The sequence below is a fragment of the Lepisosteus oculatus genome, unplaced genomic scaffold, assembly GCF_040954835.1.
Source record: "Lepisosteus oculatus isolate fLepOcu1 unplaced genomic scaffold, fLepOcu1.hap2 HAP2_SCAFFOLD_48, whole genome shotgun sequence".
Taxonomy (NCBI): domain Eukaryota; kingdom Metazoa; phylum Chordata; class Actinopteri; order Semionotiformes; family Lepisosteidae; genus Lepisosteus; species Lepisosteus oculatus.
The window spans coordinates 106,184-124,170 of NW_027168020.1; the positions used below are offsets into that span (position 1 = coordinate 106,184).

The 17,987-nt window shown below is 52.6% G+C and overlaps 6 non-coding genes and 1 pseudogene across 6 annotated transcripts; 4 read left to right on the plus strand and 3 right to left on the minus strand.

Annotated features, from left to right (window-relative positions):
* The first annotated feature begins 4,058 nt into the window (after window positions 1–4,058).
* LOC138230148 (U1 spliceosomal RNA) lies at window positions 4,059–4,228 on the plus strand. The gene has a single exon (XR_011186189.1). It is a non-coding gene; the product is annotated as a U1 spliceosomal RNA (small nuclear RNA).
* A 637-nt stretch (window positions 4,229–4,865) lies between these two features.
* Window positions 4,866–4,984, minus strand: LOC138230073 (5S ribosomal RNA). Its single transcript, XR_011186121.1, has one exon. It is a non-coding gene; the product is annotated as a 5S ribosomal RNA (ribosomal RNA).
* Window positions 4,985–6,791: 1,807 nt separating this feature from the next.
* LOC138230126 (U1 spliceosomal RNA) lies at window positions 6,792–6,955 on the plus strand. The gene has a single exon (XR_011186171.1). It is a non-coding gene; the product is annotated as a U1 spliceosomal RNA (small nuclear RNA).
* Window positions 6,956–7,591: 636 nt separating this feature from the next.
* Window positions 7,592–7,710, minus strand: LOC138230082 (5S ribosomal RNA). Its single transcript, XR_011186130.1, has one exon. It is a non-coding gene; the product is annotated as a 5S ribosomal RNA (ribosomal RNA).
* Window positions 7,711–9,517: 1,807 nt separating this feature from the next.
* On the plus strand, window positions 9,518–9,681 carry LOC138230127 (U1 spliceosomal RNA). The gene has a single exon (XR_011186172.1). It is a non-coding gene; the product is annotated as a U1 spliceosomal RNA (small nuclear RNA).
* Window positions 9,682–10,317: 636 nt separating this feature from the next.
* On the minus strand, window positions 10,318–10,436 carry LOC138230083 (5S ribosomal RNA). Its single transcript, XR_011186131.1, has one exon. It is a non-coding gene; the product is annotated as a 5S ribosomal RNA (ribosomal RNA).
* A 6,962-nt stretch (window positions 10,437–17,398) lies between these two features.
* Window positions 17,399–17,534, plus strand: LOC138230163 (U1 spliceosomal RNA; annotated as a pseudogene).
* The last annotated feature ends 453 nt before the right edge of the window (window positions 17,535–17,987 follow it).

Sequence of the window (17,987 nt, forward strand, 5' to 3'; positions counted from 1 at the left end):
TGTGGGGCCCCCCGGTGGAGCGGGTCCAGCGACGATACCCAGGATTCAGCGGAGCTGCTTTTCTCAGACTCTGCAAGTGCTACAGATGCCCTCCTCTCCTCCATCCAGTCCATCACGGAGGATCTGCAACAGCTGGTGGGTGAGGGGGAAGAGGAGACTGGTGCATCGGCTGCACCCCTTTCCCCTCAGTGCTCCCAGGAGCTGGACTTGAGGAAAAGGAAAAATGACTCTGTTTTCTCCCCGAGCGAGGAGGAAGGAGAGAATGGCGATGGGGACAGCTGGAACCCCTCCACCCCTCCCTCTACCCCCTTCCTTGAAATGGACTCCGTGAATGCTTTTACTGCTGCCACCCTGATGAAGGCTCATTCAGAGGATGGCTGGCAGGAAATTGGTAAGAAGAAAAAGAAAAAGAAGAAGGTAACAGGTGAGACCGAAGAGAAATGTGTTTTGTAAAGACTGGTTCCACTTTCTTATGTAATATGGCTCTAAACATAATTTCTCTTAACACCAGAGGTATCAATGACGGAGTTAAATGTCAGTGTGTCTTTGATTACCTCCAGCAGAGAGAGGGAGATGTGTTGATGTTGCAGGAGTGTGCTTTAGCCTATCAAGAGAGGTATAAAAGCTTTGAAGATAGGTGGGATAAAGGGCCTTCTGTTTGGTCAGGGGACAATAACAACAGAGCCTCTGGCGTGGCCATTCTTTTCAAAGGATGGGCTTTCAAATTGAAAAGTATTCAGAGGGTCATAGATGGCAGGTTGCTGTGTGTGGATGTGGAATGGGGGACCGTTAACCTGCGGCTAATCAATGTGTATTGTCCTACTGACGTGGGAGGAAGGGTGGAGCTACTCAAGGCACTCTCTCCCCTATTGTTAAGTAGCACAGACGTGATAGTGGGAGGGGATTTTAATTGTATCTTAGAGCACACAGACAGGCAGTCTAGCTCTCCGATAAAATTGGATTCCAGCTCACTGGCCCTGCAAAACTTAGTTCAAGACTTTAAACTCTCAGACACATATAGATGTATATATCCCACAACAGCAGGATATACATGGTCAGGGAGGAATAGCAGCTCCAGAATTGACTATTGCTTTGTCTCAGAGAGAGTGAAAGTTGTTGGGGTCACTCTTCAGCCTGTCTTCTTCTCAGATCATCAGGCTTTAGGGTGTAGAGTGGAACTCCAGGGCGGGACTGTCTTTGGCCCAGGCCTCTGGAAACTCAACACAAAGCTGCTAGAGAACGAGGGGGTAGTATCCCGCTACAAGGAGAAACTATCACAGTGGCTGTCCTTGCAGTGTCTGTACGGGTCAGTAGGAGAGTGGTGGGAGGAGGTGAAGATGAGGACAAAGACCTTTTTCATGGCTGAGGGAAGGAAGGCTGCTGCCAGACGGAGAGGAGTGCTAGCCAGGAAACAGAGGCAGCTGCAGCGTCTCTACACGATGCTGCACAGTGGCTTCGATGTGCTCGAGGATATCACCCTTTTAAAAAAGGACATCCGGAGCATAGCCGAAGAAAGTAGTCGAGGAGTGCTGTTAAGAGGCAGAGTGCAGTTCTTGGAAGAAAATGAGAAGTGTACTCGCTTCTTTTTCAGGAAAGTGGTAGGCTCCAAGTCTGTCATGGAAAGTGTAGTTGATGAGGAGGGACGAGAGAGAACAGAGCCGAGTGCTATCCTCTCCTGCACCAAGGCCTTCTACTCAAGACTGTACAGCTCTACAGAGGTAAAGGATGAAGAAATTCATTTTTTTACCTCAAAGCTAGAAAACGTTTTGAGTGAAGAAGATAGGGAAGTACTTGAGAGGGATTTGACAGTAGAAGAGCTGAGACAGGCTATGGAGAGCTTACAGAAGGGGAAAACTCCAGGTGCTGACGGGCTCCCTAAAGAATTTTATTGCACCTTTTGGGATCTGCTTCAGGATCCGCTACTGGTCCTATTCGAGGAAAGATATAAGACAGAATTGCTGCCTGACTCCTTAAGAGAAGGCACTATCTCTCTCTTGTTTAAGAAAGGAGCAAAAAATGACATAAAGAACTGGAGACCCCTCAGCCTGTTAGGCGTGGACACTAAGATCCTGTCCAAAGCCCTTTTCCTGCACCTACAAAATGTAGTGGCCTCACTGGTAGGGAAAGAACAGACTTGTGGGATAGCAGGACGCCTGATGAGCGACAACCTGGCCTTGTTGAGGGATGTCTGTCTGTACTCTGAGGATCGCTCCCTCCCTCTTTGCATTTTAGGTGTAGACCTAGAAAAGGCCTTTGACCGCCTAAACCGGCAGTACTTAACATCGGGACTTGAGCACATGAAGTTTGGCCCCATCATGAGAAAGTGGATTAACCTGCTGTACACAGGTAGCAACAGCAGAGTCATGGTTAATGGCAATAGATCACGCCCCTTTGAAGTCTGTTCAGGGGTGAGGCAGGTCTGCCCATTATCCCCCTTGTTATGCGTTTTGGCTATGGAGCCCTTAGCCTGTGCCTTGCGCCAGGATCAGGCCATTAATGGGATACCAGTGCCTGGAAGTGGGGGAGGAGAGGTAAAGACATCTCTATACATGGATGACGTCACCCTGCTCCTCTCTGACAATGCCTCAATTAGCAGAGCTCTGCAGTGCTGTGATCGTTTCTCTTTGGCTTCCTCCGCAAAAATTAACAAATCTAAGAGTGAGATTTTTTATCAGAACTGGAGGGAGCCAAAAGAAGGACATGATCTCAGGCTGCAAGAGAAGAGAATTAAGGTCCTGGGGGTGTATTTTGGAGAAGAGATGGGAACAGTAAATTGGCAGAACAAATTGCCAATCTTAAACAAAAAACTGATGCAATGGAAGGACCGAGACCTCACCATGACAGGGAAGGTGCTGGTCATCAAAGCCGAGCTCTTGCCTGTCTTGAATTTTCTGGCTTCTACCTTCCCAATCCCACACCGTGTTGCGGCGGTGATGAGGAGATTGATGTTTCAATTTCTATGGGGTGGGAAGCAGGAAAGACTCAGAAGGGAAATAATGTACAGGCCGCCACCCTCAGGGGGGAAGTCTGTCCCAGATATTGCTACGAAGCTGCTGTGCATTTTCCTGGCCTCTGTGCTGAGAGGCTTTGCAACAGCACCTGCAGCGCGTACCTGGACTTATTTTTCCAGGCTCTGGGTAGGTAGGGAGGTGTTCAGAGTGTGGGGTGTCAGACCCAAGCTGGACGTCCCACTCTCTGACACATGCCCTGCAATTTATGGGACAGTTAAAAGTTTTCTAAGATCTCACCCAATTGGCCATATTCCCCTCCGAGATGTCAGCGTCCAAAAACTGGAAGATTTCGTTGCACCCCAGAACAATAGGCAGACCCATGTGGGCATTTTAACATCAGCCCACACAAGGAAGGTGTGGAAACACACATCCTCTAAGTTTCTGTGCAACATTCACAGAGATTTAGCCTGGAGTGTCGTCCACCAGTGCTTACCGGTACGAACTTTCTTGTACCGTAGGGGCCTCACCCCCAGCCCTCGCTGCGTTAGGGTGGGCTGCGGCGAGGAGGAGACTGTATCCCATCTCCTGTGGTCCTGCTTTTTTGCTAAGGCCTTCTGGGCACTGTTTGAAGATTGGTTGCTGGCTCTCTCGCCCCAATTTACCCTGACCGCTGCTTTCGTCATATACGGCATCTCTCCTGTCAAACTTCCTCCTGACGTGTTTGACAGGATCTGGGCCGTGGTGAACAGTGGGAAAGTTGCCCTGTGGAGAGTGAGGAACATGGGGCTGTTCAAAGGCATCGAGATCCCAGTCAAGGCAGCAGGTAGCCTGGCCCTGTTCATCACCCGAGAGAACTATTACCTCAGAGATCTGTGGAGAGAAGGGAGGGAGGAAGCAGAAAATCTGTGGGAAATAGAGAGCATAGGTCAATATCTCAAGAAACTGTGAAAAACATTATCAAGTTTAAGTAAAGAATGTGATTTGCACCAGAAAAAAAGAAAATTGTTGCTATGTAACTGTTACCATGTCAAAATGTAATGAGATGTGATCATATATACTGTTTTAAGTATGTATATGAATGTAAAGCTTTCTGATTTGTGATGTCCTGTATTTTTTTGTGAAAAGAAAATAAAGTTCTTAAAAATCGAAATCGGTTCACCCAGGGCGAGGCTCGGCCATTGCACTCCGGCTGTGCTGACCCCTGCGAATTCCCCAAATGTGGGAATCTCGACTGCATAATTTCTGGTAGTGGGGGACTGCGTTCGCGCTCTCCCCTGATGTGCTTGGTCCAAAATCAGATACAGGAAGGTTAGGACACCACGAGCTGCGTGGCTGCGGAAGGATCCCGGTTCGACAGGAGTGGACGCCGCTGCTGGTTCTCGCTGGCTTTTAGTTAGGGGTCCGGAGAAGCATCTCAAGCTAGTTCCACTACTCCTTCCGGACGTTCATTCCCTTTTCAAAGTCAGTCGTTTTGCTGTAGTCTGCGTTCTTTAGGCTGATTATCGAGGTTAGCCTTTATTTGGTCATGGGGGGCCTCGGTACTGTATGCTGAGTCTAAAGACAGTTTCACCCGTTTTCTGATTGCTCGGTTCTGTACCAGTGCAGACATGTCAAACAGTGAATGGCTGTACCTCTATTGTATCCGTGCTCAATGAATGAAATCGGTAACAAATGAATATATGTCTAGTTATACGAAAAACGAGTGGTTTATCGACTCATCTTCATTTGCAGATTTAGAGGCAGCTTCGATATTCGTTTTACAGACGGGTTTTTTTTTTTTGAATATGGGTCACACACATGCCACAGCAACAAAACATCTCTAGAGATGAGGCTATAGATCACCTTTCCATCCTGCAGGTTTTCCTCCCAAAGCCTACGGCACCAACGGCGACCCCTGCTGGCCGGGAGAGCAAAAGCTTACAGCACCTGGTATTCCCAGGCAGTCTCCCATCCAAGTACTAACCAGGCCCGATGCTGCTTAGCTTCCGAGATCAGACGAGATCGGGCGTGTTCAGGGTGGTGTGGCCGTAAGCGAAAGCTCCGGCGCCTGACTCGCTACTTGAAGCTGTGTGTGGCGGGGGTTCCGTGCTCCCCGAGCGGGACTGAAGGATCGTTCGTGTGCCACTCTTTGGAAAGGAGCTGCTTTCCAAATCGCATTGCGTGCCTGGATGTTGGCGAATGCGCTCCCTTGTGTTGGCTCGTCCCGCACTGGAGGAGGACAAACAATCTGCACGGAGGAGCACCAGGCAAGTCTTCACCAGACAAAAACCTCCAGTGCACAGCACTCTGGAAACATTTCGGGGCTTTCGCGTGTTTATTTCAGCACGTAAAGCGCACCGGTCCAACACGTCGGCCGGGCGCGCGGCGCCTCCGCCCTCTTGTGGCCTTGCGGCGTCAGAGCAAGAGGCTCCTTCTCGCTGCCCTTCCGCTGTGTTGCAGGGCCCCAAGAGGGAACCCGGAGCGCGCACTTTGTGGGGGGCGGGGGACCGCGTTCGCGCTCTGCCCCCGGTCTCTTGCGCGAGTACTAAATCTCACGGACAGGGGGGCCTCGTCATTGATTGTTACAGGTGAGACGGGGATTAGGAGGAGACCCCGACTGATGGGTAAAGGGGAGCACTAACACCAGAGGGACACCCACGGCGTCTCTTTTTGAGAGACGCCCTGGGGTTTCCTAATGGCCAAGGAGGGTCGGGACCTCGGTTTGACGCCTCCCCCGAAGGACGGCGCCTGTTTGTGCAGCAGAGTGTCGCCATCAGGAGGCTGGGGCGTAAGAGAGCCACACAGCCCGCAGGGTGAGCGCTCCCTACTGGTCCCAGTCACACCTCTTGCAGGAGCAGCAGCAACCGGAGCTTTTCCGGGGTGGAATCTCCCATCCGGGTGCCGGCCAGGCTCACACCTGCTGGGCTGCCCCGGGGGTGAGCCCAGTCGAGAGTCGCAGGGCCAGATCTAGTCACCGGGGAGAAACGATACAAGTGAAGGATTGCTCGGCTCTCGGCACTTGAAAAGACCGACAAATGTCTCGTTCCCGCCGGAGCTGAATGTACCCGCATGTGTGGTGTCGTCTTCTTCCCCCGCCCCGCTGTGTTTGCTGTATTGTCTCTGAAGCCGGCCCCCCCGAGACGAGACGGGCTGTTCCTGTGCCCCAATTAACACTTTACAGGTGCCATTCCCCGGCATTGTGGCCATTGTCGGTGCTCACACGCGATAAGATAAGGCGGAGGAGAGCGGGGCATGCCCAGCGGCAGACATTCAAGGAGGGGGCAGTGCGAGGTGAGGTGAGGTGCGACACGCCGGAGCCCCGACGCAGCTAATGCGGAGCACTTGTTGGACTGGCATCGAAAGGACATGTGCGCACGGAGCGAGCCTTCCCTGCGGCGGAGCGCGGGAACTTTCTCCCCCCCTTCCGCTGCAGGAGTTGTGTGCACTGCAGCGGTGCCGAGAGAAAAGCACAGAAGGCAGCAGGCTCTGGAGAGCAGGTAAAAGACGGAGCCTTGTGGGCAGGCGAGCAGGCCCGTTTTTTGGAAATTGCTGAAAAGGTTTGTTCGGTGTGTGGCAGGCGCACGTCGCGAGCTTGCGTGGCGATCTGCCGGTCTGGAGTTATGCAAATGAGGCCGAATTGCATCCCGGGACATGCTGCGAATGCGCAACGGCGACTGCAGATGTGTAGGAAACGGCGCGCTCGTTTTCTCGTTTTGCCCACACTTTTGAGTGTTAGTGTGGCGTGTGAGTGTGTGAAAGAGTGGGCCCAGCAGGAGGCGGTGGCGTGCGGGGCGAGGAGGTGGCCTAGGCTGCGCGATTTGTGCTGTGGGTGCGGGCCGCTTGCAGGGGCCTGTTTAACTCATACTTACCTGGCAGGGGAGATACCTTGATCAAGAAGGAGGTTCACCCAGGGCGAGACTCGGCCATTGCACTCCGGCTGTGTTGACCCCTGCGAATTCCCCAAATGTGGGAATCTCGACTGCATAATTTCTAGAAGTGGGGGACTGCGTTCGCGCTCTCCCCTGATGTGCTTGGTCCAAAATCAGATACGGGAGGGTTAGGACACCACGAGCTGCGTGGCTGCGGAAGGATCCCGGTTCGACAGGAGTGGACGCCGCTGCTGGTTCTCGCTGGCTTTTAGTTAGGGGTCCGGAGAAGCATCTCAAGCTAGTTCCACTACTCCTTCCGGACGTTCATTCCCTTTTCAAAGTCAGTCGTTTTGCTGTAGTCTGCGTTCTTTAGGCTGATTATCGAGGTTAGCCTTTATTTGGTCATGGGGGGCCTCGGTACTGTATGCTGAGTCCAAAGACAGTTTCACCCGTTTTCTGATTGCTCGGTTCTGTACCAGTGCAGACATGTCAAACAGTGAATGGCTGTACCTCTATTGTATCCGTGCTCAATGAATGAAATCGGTAACAAATGAATATATGTCTAGTTATACGAAAAACGAGTGGTTTATCGACTCATCTTCATTTGCAGATTTAGAGGCAGCTTCGATATTCGTTTTACAGACGGGTTTTTTTTTTTGAATATGGGTCACACACATGCCACAGCAACAAAACATCTCTAGAGATGAGGCTATAGATCACCTTTCCATCCTGCAGGTTTTCCTCCCAAAGCCTACGGCACCAACGGCGACCCCTGCTGGCCGGGAGAGCAAAAGCTTACAGCACCTGGTATTCCCAGGCAGTCTCCCATCCAAGTACTAACCAGGCCTGACGCTGCTTAGCTTCCGAGATCAGACGAGATCGGGCGTGTTCAGGGTGGTGTGGCCGTAAACGAAAACCCTGGCGCCTGACTCGCTACTTGAAGCTGTGTGTGGCGGGGGTTCCGTGCTCCCCGAGCGGGACTGAAGGATCGTTCGTGTGCCACTCTTTGGAAAGGAGCTGCTTTCCAAATCGCATTTCGTGCCTGGATGTTGGCGAATGCGCTCCCTTGTGTTGGCTCGTCCCGCACTGGAGGAGGACAAACAATCTGCACGGAGGAGCACCAGGCAAGTCTTCACCAGACAAAAACCTCCAGTGCACAGCACTCTGGAAACATTTCGGGGCTTTCGCGTGTTTATTTCAGCACGTAAAGCGCACCGGTCCAACACGTCGGCCGGGCGCGCGGCGCCTCCGCCCTCTTGTGGCCTTGCGGCGTCAGAGCAAGAGGCTCCTTCTCGCTGCCCTTCCGCTGTGTTGCAGGGCCCCGAGAGGGAACCCGGAGCGCGCACTTTGTGGGGGGCGGGGGACCGCGTTCGCGCTCTGCCCCCGGTCTCTTGCGCGAGTACTAAATCTCACGGACAGGGGGGCCTCGTCATTGATTGTTACAGGTGAGACGGGGATTAGGAGGAGACCCCGACTGATGGGTAAAGGGGAGCACTAACACCAGAGGGACACCCCCGGCGTCTCTTTTTGAGAGACGCCCTGGGGTTTCCTAATGGCCAAGGAGGGTCGGGACCTCGGTTTGACGCCTCCCCCGAAGGACGGCGCCTGTTTGTGCAGCAGAGTGTCGCCATCAGGAGGCTGGGGCGTAAGAGAGCCACACAGCCCGCAGGGTGAGCGCTCCCTACTGGTCCCAGTCACACCTCTTGCAGGAGCAGCAGCAACCGGAGCTTTTCCGGGGTGGAATCTCCCATCCGGGTGCCGGCCAGGCTCACACCTGCTGGGCTGCCCCGGGGGTGAGCCCAGTCGAGAGTCGCAGGGCCAGATCTAGTCACCGGGGAGAAACGATACAAGTGAAGGATTGCTCGGCTCTCGGCACTTGAAAAGACCGACAAATGTCTCGTTCCCGCCGGAGCTGAATGTACCCGCATGTGTGGTGTCGTCTTCTTCCCCCGCCCCGCTGTGTTTGCTGTATTGTCTCTGAAGCCTGCCCCCCCGAGACGAGACGGGCTGTTCCTGTGCCCCAATTAACACTTTACAGGTGCCATTCCCCGGCATTGTGGCCATTGTCGGTGCTCACACGCGATAAGATAAGGCGGAGGAGAGCGGGGCATGCCCAGCGGCAGACATTCAAGGAGGGGGCAGTGCGAGGTGAGGTGAGGTGCGACACGCCGGAGCCCCGACGCAGCTAATGCGGAGCACTTGTTGGACTGGCATCGAAAGGACATGTGCGCACGGAGCGAGCCTTCCCTGCGGCGGAGCGCGGGAACTTTCTCCCCCCCTTCCGCTGCAGGAGTTGTGTGCACTGCAGCGGTGCCGAGAGAAAAGCACAGAAGGCAGCAGGCTCTGGAGAGCAGGTAAAAGACGGAGCCTTGTGGGCAGGCGAGCAGGCCCGTTTTTTGGAAATTGCTGAAAAGGTTTGTTCGGTGTGTGGCAGGCGCACGTCGCGAGCTTGCGTGGCGATCTGCCGGTCTGGAGTTATGCAAATGAGGCCGAATTGCATCCCGGGACATGCTGCGAATGCGCAACGGCGACTGCAGATGTGTAGGAAACGGCGCGCTCGTTTTCTCGTTTTGCCCACACTTTTGAGTGTTAGTGTGGCGTGTGAGTGTGTGAAAGAGTGGGCCCAGCAGGAGGCGGTGGCGTGCGGGGCGAGGAGGTGGCCTAGACTGCGCGATTTGTGCTGTGGGTGCGGGCCGCTTGCAGGGGCCTGTTTAACTCATACTTACCTGGCAGGGGAGATACCTTGATCAAGAAGGAGGTTCACCCAGGGCGAGACTCGGCCATTGCACTCCGGCTGTGTTGACCCCTGCGAATTCCCCAAATGTGGGAATCTCGACTGCATAATTTCTAGAAGTGGGGGACTGCGTTCGCGCTCTCCCCTGATGTGCTTGGTCCAAAATCAGATACGGGAGGGTTAGGACACCACGAGCTGCGTGGCTGCGGAAGGATCCCGGTTCGACAGGAGTGGACGCCGCTGCTGGTTCTCGCTGGCTTTTAGTTAGGGGTCCGGAGAAGCATCTCAAGCTAGTTCCACTACTCCTTCCGGACGTTCATTCCCTTTTCAAAGTCAGTCGTTTTGCTGTAGTCTGCGTTCTTTAGGCTGATTATCGAGGTTAGCCTTTATTTGGTCATGGGGGGCCTCGGTACTGTATGCTGAGTCCAAAGACAGTTTCACCCGTTTTCTGATTGCTCGGTTCTGTACCAGTGCAGACATGTCAAACAGTGAATGGCTGTACCTCTATTGTATCCGTGCTCAATGAATGAAATCGGTAACAAATGAATATATGTCTAGTTATACGAAAAACGAGTGGTTTATCGACTCATCTTCATTTGCAGATTTAGAGGCAGCTTCGATATTCGTTTTACAGACGGGTTTTTTTTTTTGAATATGGGTCACACACATGCCACAGCAACAAAACATCTCTAGAGATGAGGCTATAGATCACCTTTCCATCCTGCAGGTTTTCCTCCCAAAGCCTACGGCACCAACGGCGACCCCTGCTGGCCGGGAGAGCAAAAGCTTACAGCACCTGGTATTCCCAGGCAGTCTCCCATCCAAGTACTAACCAGGCCTGACGCTGCTTAGCTTCCGAGATCAGACGAGATCGGGCGTGTTCAGGGTGGTGTGGCCGTAAACGAAAACCCTGGCGCCTGACTCGCTACTTGAAGCTGTGTGTGGCGGGGGTTCCGTGCTCCCCGAGCGGGACTGAAGGATCGTTCGTGTGCCACTCTTTGGAAAGGAGCTGCTTTCCAAATCGCATTTCGTGCCTGGATGTTGGCGAATGCGCTCCCTTGTGTTGGCTCGTCCCGCACTGGAGGAGGACAAACAATCTGCACGGAGGAGCACCAGGCAAGTCTTCACCAGACAAAAACCTCCAGTGCACAGCACTCTGGAAACATTTCGGGGCTTTCGCGTGTTTATTTCAGCACGTAAAGCGCACCGGTCCAACACGTCGGCCGGGCGCGCGGCGCCTCCGCCCTCTTGTGGCCTTGCGGCGTCAGAGCAAGAGGCTCCTTCTCGCTGCCCTTCCGCTGTGTTGCAGGACCCGGAGCGCGCACTTTGTGGGGGGCGGGGGACCGCGTTCGCGCTCTGCCCCCGGTCTCTTGCGCGAGTACTAAATCTCACGGACAGGGGGGCCTCGTCATTGATTGTTACAGGTGAGACGGGGATTAGGAGGAGACCCCGACTGATGGGTAAAGGGGAGCACTAACACCAGAGGGACACCCCCGGCGTCTCTTTTTGAGAGACGCCCTGGGGTTTCCTAATGGCCAAGGAGGGTCGGGACCTCGGTTTGACGCCTCCCCCGAAGGACGGCGCCTGTTTGTGCAGCAGAGTGTCGCCATCAGGAGGCTGGGGCGTAAGAGAGCCACACAGCCCGCAGGGTGAGCGCTCCCTACTGGTCCCAGTCACACCTCTTGCAGGAGCAGCAGCAACCGGAGCTTTTCCGGGGTGGAATCTCCCATCCGGGTGCCGGCCAGGCTCACACCTGCTGGGCTGCCCCGGGGGTGAGCCCAGTCGAGAGTCGCAGGGCCAGATCTAGTCACCGGGGAGAAACGATACAAGTGAAGGATTGCTCGGCTCTCGGCACTTGAAAAGACCGACAAATGTCTCGTTCCCGCCGGAGCTGAATGTACCCGCATGTGTGGTGTCGTCTTCTTCCCCCGCCCCGCTGTGTTTGCTGTATTGTCTCTGAAGCCTGCCCCCCCGAGACGAGACGGGCTGTTCCTGTGCCCCAATTAACACTTTACAGGTGCCATTCCTCGGCATTGTGGCCATTGTCGGTGCTCACACGCGATAAGATAAGGCGGAGGAGAGCGGGGCATGCCCAGCGGCAGACATTCAAGGAGGGGGCAGTGCGAGGTGAGGTGAGGTGCGACACGCCGGAGCCCCGACGCAGCTAATGCGGAGCACTTGTTGGACTGGCATCGAAAGGACATGTGCGCACGGAGCGAGCCTTCCCTGCGGCGGAGCGCGGGAACTTTCTCCCCCCCTTCCGCTGCAGGAGTTGTGTGCACTGCAGCGGTGCCGAGAGAAAAGCACAGAAGGCAGCAGGCTCTGGAGAGCAGGTAAAAGACGGAGCCTTGTGGGCAGGCGAGCAGGCCCGTTTTTTGGAAATTGCTGAAAAGGTTTGTTCGGTGTGTGGCAGGCGCACGTCGCGAGCTTGCGTGGCGATCTGCCGGTCTGGAGTTATGCAAATGAGGCCGAATTGCATCCCGGGACATGCTGCGAATGCGCAACGGCGACTGCAGATGTGTAGGAAATGGCGCGCTCGTTTTCTCGTTTTGCCCACACTTTTGAGTGTTAGTGTGGCGTGTGAGTGTGTGAAAGAGTGGGCCCAGCAGGAGGCGGTGGCGTGCGGGGCGAGGAGGTGGCCTAGGCTGCGCGATTTGTGCTGTGGGTGCGGGCCGCTTGCAGGGGCCTGTTTAACTCATACTTACCTGGCAGGGGAGATACCTTGATCAGCCTGTAGGTGGAGTAGTTGGATTGTTTTTCTTTTGTTGGAAGCAGTGTTCGATTTGCGGTTTTTGAAATGGCAACCTTTGGATCCCGTAAGAATGCTGTACGTTTTGAGCTCTTGGATGACCTCTTCATGGATCGTATGCAGTTCAGCAGAAAAGTGTTACAGAAGGAACTTGGCTTTGAACCTCGGCACTTGGATTTCATCTTCGCTCTCCCAGGTCAGAAAGCATTTGAGGTTGTATTTGCTACCTATCCTCTGTTTGAACAATGCGTGGATGTGTTTGAGGCAAAAAGAGGCAAAGTTCCTGCACTTGAGAAGATCAACTTGCAGCCTCTGACACAGAGAGAGAGGAAAACGGTGCATGTTGTTATGTTCTCGGAACTGGCAAAGACGGAGGACATTCACACCTGGCTTAACCAGTACTGCACCGTCCACCATGGAACTGAGGTTAGAGATGTTGATGGTATAAAAACAGGAGCAAGGAAATTCGAGGTTCGCTTGCTACCGGACAGCGTAAATGGAGGCTTAAGGCACCTGCCCTCTACAATCCGGCTGGGCGCCTGCAATGGCTATGTGTTTTATGTGGGACAACCAAAGGTGTGTCGGCGCTGTGGTGCTGTGGGACACCTGGCATCGTCCTGCACTGTGAAATGCTGCAAGACCTGTGGCAAACAGGGACATTTAGCCTCTGACTGTTCAATGCTGCCAAAGTGCAATTTATGTGGCTCGGAAGGACACGTTTTTAAGAACTGCCCTCACGCCTATGCCAATAAACTCAAAATGAGAAAGGATGAGGCAGTGCTTGTTTCAGCCAAACCGGCCCGAAAATCCAAAGCAAACAACAAGTCAAACAAAGAACCCTTGTTGGACAAAGACTCTCAGCCTCCAGCCAGGATCAGTCCTGCTGTGGCTCCGGGGCTGGTGGAAGAGAAATCCACTACGCCCCCACAACCGCAGACTGCACCAGACATGCACGAGGGTTTGAAAACCCCCGAGAACAGCGAGGACCCCTCCCCCACTCCTGCTCCTCAGAACGAGGGCCAGTGTGGGGCCCCCCGGTGGAGCGGGTCCAGCGAGGATACCCAGGATTCAGCAGAGCTGCTTTTCTCAGACTCTGCAAGTGCTACAGATGCCCTCCTCTCCTCCATCCAGTCCATCACGGAGGATCTGCAGCAGCTGGTGGGTGAGGGGGAAGAGGAGACTGGTGCATCGGCTGCACCCCTTTCCCCTCAGTGCTCCCAGGAGCTGGACTTGAGGAAAAGAAAAAATGACTCTGTTTTCTCCCCGAGCGAGGAGGAAGGAGAGCATGGCGATGGGGACAGCTGGAACCTCTCCACCCCTCCCTCTACCCCCTTCCTTGAAATGGACTCTGTGAACGCTTTTACTGCTGCCACCCTGATGAAGGCTCATTCAGAGGATGGCTGGCAGGAAATTGGTAAGAAGAAAAAGAAAAAGAAAAAGGTAACAGGTGAGACCGAAGAGAAATGTGTTTTGTAAAGACTGGTTCCACTTTCTTATGTAATATGGCTCTTAACATAATTTCTCTTAACACAAGAGGTATCAATGACAGAGTTAAATGCCAGTCTGTCTTTGATTACCTCCAGCAGAGAGAGGGAGATGTGTTGATGTTGCAGGAGTGTGCTTTAGCCTATCAAGAGAGGTATAAAAGTTTTGAAGATAGGTGGGATAAAGGGCCTTCTGTTTGGTCAGGGGACAATAACAACAGAGCCTCTGGCGTGGCCATTCTTTTCAAAGGATGGGCATTCAAATTGAAAAGTATTCAGAGGGTCATAGATGGCAGGTTGCTGTGTGTGGATGTGGAATGGGGGACCGTTAACCTGCGGCTAATCAATGTGTATTGCCCTACTGACGTAGGAGGAAGGGTGGAGCTACTCAAGGCACTCTCCCCCCTATTGTTATGCAGCACAGACGTGATAGTGGGAGGGGATTTTAATTGTATCTTAGAGCACACAGACAGGCAGTCTAGCTCGCCGATAAAATTGGATTCCAGCTCACTGGCCCTGCAAAACTTAGTTCAAGACTTTAAACTCTCAGACACATATAGATGTATATATCCCACAACAGCAGGATATACATGGTCAGGGAGGAATAGCAGCTCCAGAATTGACTATTGCTTTGTCTCAGAGAGAGTGAAAGTTGTTGGGGTCACTCTTCAGCCTGTCTTCTTCTCAGATCATCAGGCTTTAGGGTGTAGAGTGGAACTCCAGGGCGGGACTGTCTTTGGCCCAGGCCTCTGGAAACTCAACACAAAGCTGCTAGAGAACGAGGGGGTAGTATCCCGCTACAAGGAGAAACTATCACAGTGGCTGTCCTTGCAGTGTCTGTACGGGTCAGTAGGAGAGTGGTGGGAGGAGGTGAAGGTGAGGACAAAGGCCTTTTTCATGGCTGAGGGAAGGAAGGCTGCTGCCAGACGGAGAGGAGTGCTAGCCAGGAAACAGAGGCAGCTGCAGCGTCTCTACACGATGCTGCACAGTGGCTTCGATGTGCTCGAGGATATCGCCCTTTTAAAAAAGGACATCCGGAGCATAGCCGAAGAAAGTAGTCGAGGAGTGCTGTTAAGAAGCAGAGTGCAGTTCTTGGAAGAAAATGAGAAGTGTACTCGCTTCTTTTTCAGGAAAGTGGTAGGCTCCAAGACTGTCATGGAAAGTGTAGTTGATGAGGAGGGACGAGAGAGAACAGAGCCGAGTGCTATCCTCTCCTGCACCGAGGCCTTCTACTCAAGACTGTACAGCTCTACAGAGGTAAAGGATGAAGATATTCATTTTTTTACCTCAAAGCTAGAAAACATTTTGAGTGAAGAAGATAGGGAAGTACTTGAGAGGGATTTGACAGTAGAAGAGCTGAGACAGGCTATGGAGAGCTTACAGAAGGGGAAAACTCCGGGTGCTGACGGGCTCCCTAAAGAATTTTATTGCACCTTTTGGGATCTGCTTCAGGATCCGCTACTGCTCCTATTCGAGGAAAGCTACAAGACAGAATTGCTGCCTGACTCCTTAAGAGAAGGCACTATCTCTCTCTTGTTTAAGAAAGGAGCAAAAAATGACATAAAGAACTGGAGACCCCTCAGCCTGTTAGGCGTGGACACTAAGATCCTGTCCAAAGCCCTTTTCCTGCGCCTACAAAATGTAGTGGCCTCACTGGTAGGGAAAGAACAGACTTGTGGGATAGCAGGACGCCTGATGAGCGACAACCTGGCCTTGTTGAGGGATGTCTGTCTGTACTCTGAGGATCGCTCCCTCCCTCTGTGCATTTTAGGTGTAGACCTAGAAAAGGCCTTTGACCGCCTAAACCGGCAGTACTTAACATCGGTACTTGAGCACATGAAGTTTGGCCCCATCATGAGAAAGTGGATTAACCTGCTGTACACAGGTAGCAACAGCAGAGCCATGGTTAATGGCAATAGATCACGCACCTTTGAAGTCTGTTCAGGGGTGAGGCAGGGCTGCCCATTATCCCCCTTGTTATTCGTTTTGGCTATGGAGCCCTTAGCCTGTGCCTTGCGCCAGGATCAGGCCATTAATGGGATACCAGTGCCTGGAAGTGGGGGAGGAGAGGTAAAGACATCTCTATACATGGATGATGTCACCCTGCTCCTCTCTGACAATGCCTCAATTAGCAGAGCTCTGCAGTGCTGTGATCGGTTCTCTTTGGCTTCCTCCGCAAAAATTAACACATCTAAGAGTGAGATTTTTTATCAGAACTGGAGGGAGCCAAAAGAAGGACATGATCTCAGGCTGCAAGAGAAGAGAATTAAGGTCCTGGGGGTGTATTTTGGAGAAGAGATGGGAACAGTAAATTGGCAGAACAAATTGCCAATCTTAAACAAAAAACTGATGCAATGGAAGGACCGAGACCTCACCATGACAGGGAAGGTGCTGGTCATCAAAGCCGAGCTCTTGCCTGTCTTGAATTTTCTGGCTTCTACCTTCCCAATCCCACACCGTGTTGCGGCGGTGCTGAGGAGATTGATGTTTCAATTTCTATGGGGTGGGAAGCAGGAAAGACTCAGAAGGGAAATAATGTACAGGCCGCTACCCTCAGGGGGGAAGTCTGTCCCAGATATTGCTACGAAGCTGCTTTGCATTTTCCTGGCCTCTGTGCTGAGAGGCTTTGCAACAGCACCTGCAGCGCGTACCTGGACTTATTTTTCCAGGCTCTGGGTAGGTAGGGAGGTGTTCAGAGTGTGGGGTGTCAGACCCAAGCTGGACGTCCCACTCTCTGACACATGCCCTGCAATTTATGGGACAGTTAAAAGTTTTCTAAGATCTCACCCAATTGGCCATATTCCCCTCCGAGATGTCAGCGTCCAAAAACTGGAAGATTTCGTAGCACCCCAGAACAATAGGCAGACCCCTGTGGGCATTTTAACATCAGCCCAAACAAGGAAGGTGTGGAAACACACATCCTCTAAATTTCTGTGCAACATTCACAGAGATTTAGCCTGGAGTGTCGTCCACCAGTGCTTACCGGTACGAACTTTCTTGTACCGTAGGGGCCTCACCCCCAGCCCTCGCTGCGTTAGGGTGGGCTGCGGCGAGGAGGAGACTGTGACCCATCTCCTGTGGTCCTGCTTTTTTGCTAAGGCCTTCTGGGCACAGTTTGAAGATTGGTTGCAGGCTCTCTCGCCCCAATTTACCCTGACCGCTGCTTTCATCATATACGGCATCTCTCCTGTCAAACTTCCCCCTGACGTGTTTGACAGGATCTGGGCCGTGGTGAACAGTGGGAAAGACGCCCTGTGGAGAGTGAGGAACATGGGGCTGTTCAAAGGCATCGAGGTCCCAGTCAAGGCAGCAGGTAGCCTGGCCCTGTTCATCACCCGAGAGAACTATTACCTCAGAGATCTGTGGAGAGAAGGGAGGGAGGAAGCAGAAAATCTGTGGGAAATAGAGAGCATTGGACAGTATCTCAAGAAACTGTGAAAAACATTATCATGTTTAAATAAAGAATGTGATTTGCACCAGAAAAAAAGAAAATTGTTGCTATGTAACTGTTACCGTGTCAAAATGTAATGAGATGTGATCATATATACTGTTTTAAGTATGTATATTAATGTAAAGCTTTCTGATTTGTGATTTCCTGTATTTTTTTGTGAAAAGAAAATAAAGTTCTTAAAAATCTTAAATCGGTTCACCCAGGGCGAGACTCGGCCATTGCACTCCGGCTGTGTTGACCCCTGCGAATTCCCCAAATGTGGGAATCTCGACTGCATAATTTCTAGAAGTGGGGGACTGCGTTCGCGCTCTCCCCTGATGTGCTTGGTCCAAAATCAGATACGGGAGGGTTAGGACACCACGAGCTGCGTGGCTGCGGAAGGATCCCGGTTCGACAGGAGTGGACGCCGCTGCTGGTTCTCGCTGGCTTTTAGTTAGGGGTCCGGAGAAGCATCTCAAGCTAGTTCCACTACTCCTTCCGGACGTTCATTCCCTTTTCAAAGTCAGTCGTTTTGCTGTAGTCTGCGTTCTTTAGGCTGATTATCGAGGTTAGCCTTTATTTGGTCATGGGGGGCCTCGGTACTGTATGCTGAGTCCAAAGACAGTTTCACCCGTTTTCTGATTGCTCGGTTCTGTACCAGTGCAGACATGTCAAACAGTGAATGGCTGTACCTCTATTGTATCCGTGCTCAATGAATGAAATCGGTAACAAATGAATATATGTCTAGTTATACGAAAAACGAGTGGTTTATCGACTCATCTTCATTTGCA